The sequence below is a fragment of the Betta splendens genome, chromosome 17 (assembly GCF_900634795.4).
Source record: "Betta splendens chromosome 17, fBetSpl5.4, whole genome shotgun sequence".
In the NCBI taxonomy this organism is placed as follows: domain Eukaryota; kingdom Metazoa; phylum Chordata; class Actinopteri; order Anabantiformes; family Osphronemidae; genus Betta; species Betta splendens.
Genome location: NC_040897.2, coordinates 88,536 through 93,316, shown reverse-complemented (window position 1 = coordinate 93,316; position 4,781 = coordinate 88,536). Strand labels below are relative to the sequence as shown.

Sequence of the window (4,781 nt, the reverse complement as noted above, 5' to 3'; positions counted from 1 at the left end):
ACAAGCAAGCCACATGATGGTGGCAAAGAGTTTCAAATTTCAGGTTTTTAGACAAAACCTTGTAAAAGTTTTCCTTCCTGTGGCTTGATAACAAAGAAAACCATTCCCGTTAAGGGAATTTACAGAGTCAAAGAACCTGAGAACAAGGCAAATAGCAAAACAGCGTCGTAACAGCTGCTGAATTTTCTACAATGTTGATTGGAGGATGAATCCAAAAGGAAAACGCATGTTTTTGGAGCCAACATCTATCAAGTGACTCCATATCAGATTATGTGTGCTGTCCACTGTAACTAGTCATTGACACACAGCAATCAACTCTTGCTTTTTGTGTGTGTGTGACTTGGTGGCCTACAGACCACAAAATGGCAAATTTGGTCCTCGTCAGTATAGTGGCCAGTATCTCTGCTTGTCACGCGGAAGACCAGGGTTCGATTCCCTGACGTGGAGTGTTTTTCTTTGTCATCCCACCACATGACGCATGAATTTACTTTCTTTTATTAAAAAAAACAGCTGAGGATTGCTGCTTTTGACTACCACAAGGTAACTCTTTTTTGCTGGAGTAGCTCAGGCGGGAGAGTGTTAGACTGAAGATCTGCATCCTTCGGTTCATCCCAGGTTTCAGCAACAGATGTCCAAACTCTGAGATGCAAAACGCAACCATGTCCTCACGTTTGATTTGTTGCTTTTTAGAAGAATCGACAGATCATGTGCCATGCATTTCTACTATATAGATATTTTGAACATGGCTACAGTGGCATAAAAATTGCCCCTGCATGGAGAAAGTTGAAAGAAAAACGTATCTTTTTCTGCCTGGCATCAAACAAGGGACCTTTTGCGTGTGAAGCAAACGTGATAACCACTACATGACAGAAACCCATACCATGTTGCACATTGACTTCCTCTTTAAGCAGTATCTTCAACTCACTTTTTGAACAACATGACTTTGTGTTGCTCGTGCCTTGTCAGCAAGACGTGAAGGTTCCTGGACAGAAAATGGTCTAGTGCAGCCTTAAACCCTAACAGCTCTATGATCTGCATTCCAACACACACTGCTCTGGCCAGACACACCAACAATGGCAGCCACCCAAGATGGCTGCAACAGCTGACTGCTCTTTTCTCAAGACCCTTTTGCCCCCTTAATTATAGATTCTTCTCAAGTCCAATTTAGTGCGTCAGAGCATGCTAGCAAAAAGTGGAGCCATTGACAACCCTCCTCTGCAGTGTCTCTAGGAGCTTTGGAGTTCTGCCAGGTAAGCATTTTGTGTTCCGGTGCGTTTAAAAGTGAAAAGCAACCAATGATAGCCTGTCTTTTTGAAATGATAAGAGGACAGTCCTTTAGTGAACATAGACTTGCCAGTGCACTTTGCCATATCCTGGGGCTCTTTCACAGGAAATGCAGTTCCGACTGGCCATCTTGTGAACGCTCATGGACTGTCACGCACATTGATTATCTACATCGGACAAAACATTACGTGAAAGTTTCTGCCTGGTTTCGAACCAGGGGCCTTTTGCGTGTTAGGCAAACGTGACAACCACTACTCTACAGAAACCTGACAAGGCCTTGAGAGGCAGTTCTTGAGGAAGGAGAGTTCCAAAAAAACTTGTTGCAAGTGCCGACTATGCTTTCCATGGGTACATGTGAATCATTGGAGCTAAAGCAGAGCCTCCAAATGTTTTTGGTCACTTTGGAAAATACTTGAACCACAAACTTGCTTTGTTGCAGCTAAAATTCCACACAAAAATTGTGTGTCAAGTGTGACTTGGTGTCCCACAGACTACTAAATGGCAACTTTGGTCCTTTCAGTATAGTGGCCAGTTTCTCCGCTTGTCACGCGGAAGACCAGGGTTCGATTCCCTGACGGGGAGTGTTTTTCTTTGTCATCCCTCCACATGACGCATGAATTTAGTGTCTTTTATAAAAAAAAACAGCTGAGGATTGCTGCTTTTGACTACCACAAGGTAACTCTTTTTTGCTGGAGTAGCTCAGGCGGGAGAGTGTTAGACTGAAGATCTGCATACTTCGGTCCATCCCAGGTTTCAGCAACAGATGTCCAAACTCTGAGATGCAAAACGCAACCATGTCCTCGCGTTTGATTTGTTGCTTTTTAGAAGAATCGACAGATCATGTGCCATGCATTTCTACTATATAGATATTTTAAAATGGCTACAGTGGCACGAAAATTGCCCCTGCGTGGAGAAAGTTGAAAGAAAAACTTACCTTTTTCTGCCTGGCATCAAACAAGGGACCTTTTGCGTGTGAAGCAAACGTGATAACCACTACATGACAGAAACCCATACCATGTTGCACATTGACTTCCTCTTTAACCCTCACGCAGCCTTCGAGTGTATCAGTCTGACCCCACGAGACAAACTATGAAACTTTTGATTCTTTTTACTTTTTTTGGCCACAAGGCACCTAGCGTCGCAGGATCCGCGGCGGCTCGGTCACCCCTCCCTTCTTCTTCGTCACAGGCCCGTCCCTCGTCTTCTCGGGGTCCGGCGCGAGCCCGGCCCACGGAACGTGGGCGTTACCCCAGCTCCCTGTACCTCTCCGTCAGGTGTCCTCCCGGGGTCCGGCGCGACCCCAGCCCCCTGTACCTCCCCGTCCCGCATCCTCCCGGGGTCAGGCGCGACCCCAGCCCCCTGTACCTCCCTGCCCCTCGTCCTGCCGGGGTCAGGCGCGACCCCTGCCCAAAGAACCTCCCCGTCAGGCGTCCTCCCGGGGTCCGGCGTGACCCCAGCCCCCTGTACCTCCCTGTCCCTCGTCCTGCCGTGGTCCGGTGCGACCCCAGCCCACGAAACCTCCCCGTCAGGCGTCCTGCCGGGGTCCGGCGTGACCCCAGCTCCCTGTACCTCTCCGTCAGGTGTCCTCCCGGGGTCCGGCGCGACCCCAGCTCCCTGTACCTCCCCGTCCCGCATCCTCCTGGGGTCAGGCGCGACCCCTGCCCCCTGTACCTCCCCGTCCCTCGTCCTGCCGGGGTCCGGCGCGACCCCAGTCCACGGAACCTCCCCGTCAGGTGTCCTCCCGGGGTCTGGCGCGACTCCAGCCCCCTGTACCTCCCCGTCCCTCGTCCTCCCGGGGTCAGGCACGACCCCATTTTCTTTGTTTTTTATTTTTCCTTCTCCTTTCCTCCCTTCTACCTCCACCCGTGCCACAGGCCCACTGATGATGAACATGATGATGATGATGATGAACATGATGATGAACATGATGATGATGATGATGCAAGCAGACAGCTGCGTGCAAGGGCTGACCATTTTAAACGAAAAATAAAACAGACCAAACAGGCAAAACATTTGATTAAATGCCAAAAGTTTATTTAATAATATAAAACAGTTATGAAAGAAAGGAGTACAAGGCGCATTTCGTACAGTATAATTTAATTGGTACGCGTAAAGCAACAGAGGCAGGCGTAGAAAGAAATTGAATAGGGCCCTTTTTTTTTTAATCTTCATCAACGGTATTCTTGGCTCATCAAAACTTGACGCGAAGCAACTTTTGCCGCAGCGCCAGCATCAGCGTCCCGCAGCCGACATAGCCTTCCACGGCCTCCTTCAGCATCAACTTGGGGAACGCCACGTAGCCCCTTCTGTAACGCTCCTTGCCTATCATTTATTTCCGGACGCTTTCTTTGCCAGAGAACTTTTTCGCCAGGAAGTCGCACTCCTCCACTCCGGCAACGTGCACATGATACACATGCTCTCTCAGCATGTTGTTACCCGCTACGAAACGGGAAAGCCTGACGCCGCACGCATCACACACGTGAGTGTCTACGGTGTCCAGCTCATACGACATGCCCTCACGGCTGCCCAGCTCCCTGAACAGGTTGTCCGCAGTGCGAGGGCCGACCACGCTCCTCTCGCTCGGCATTTTCGTGTACAGCAGAGGCTTGCGCCTGTAGTCGTCGTCCAGCTGGGTGTCGGTCAGATACGCCGTGAATCTCTCGCAAACTTCTTTGCATCTGTCGCGGTGTCGTCTCCCTGCGCCAGCATAGATGACGCATCGCTTTACGTTTAGCAGGTGACATTTGCCCACCATGCCTTGGGCGAACCTGAGTTCGCCCAGGTCCAAGGCCAATTGATCCGTTGGCAGGTGGCGGTGTTTGTAATGAGCCTTGACACGAGCACACCGTCCGTCGCTGGCCAGGATGTGTTTGTCCAACAAGGCCCTCAAGGCACCCTCAGCGGCCAGAGCGTTCCCACACAAACAGTCGCACTCCAGACCTTCGTCTAGGCCTCCTTCCAGGTCTGGGAATCCGCTATGATCCAACAGCACGGGGTTCCCTCTTCTTCTACGCGAAGGCGCAGACAGTCTGTGGTCCGCTCGAGCCGCAGCTCGAACACAGCGCAGCCGTCGGTTTGCAGGTCACCTTCTTGAGAGGCCATAGCGTTGGAACCTTTCGACGAGACTGTGGATAAACGCTCGTTCCAAGCTTGTCAGGTGAAGTGGTACTGCGATGTATTCTCTCTGCGACTTTTAAGGTTCGCCGCACCTCCCTCCCCCGCACACAGGCACCCAACCCAAAATCTGGACCAGCGAGGGATCCTCCAATCGGCTCATCGTCATCTCACCGCCAGACAACTCCTCCTGAACCGTTCTCCACTTTGTCCAACGTGGAAAAAGTCCTCCGACCCGGGCAATTTATTCCCACCAGGAGGATCCTCCAACTCGGAAAAATCCTGGGAAACCTGGGAAATCGAGGGAAAACTTGTGTAAACTTGTGTAAAATTGGAAATGAGGCGGCGACTGGTCAATAGGTTCCACCGCAGCGCTCCTCACA

At 50.8% G+C, this 4,781-nt stretch overlaps 1 non-coding gene across 1 annotated transcript; it reads right to left on the bottom strand.

The window, feature by feature from the left end:
• Positions 1-1,477: 1,477 nt before the first annotated feature.
• Positions 1,478-1,550, bottom strand: trnav-aac (transfer RNA valine (anticodon AAC)). The gene has a single exon. It is a non-coding gene; the product is annotated as a tRNA-Val (tRNA).
• Between the last annotated feature and the right edge of the window lie 3,231 nt (positions 1,551-4,781).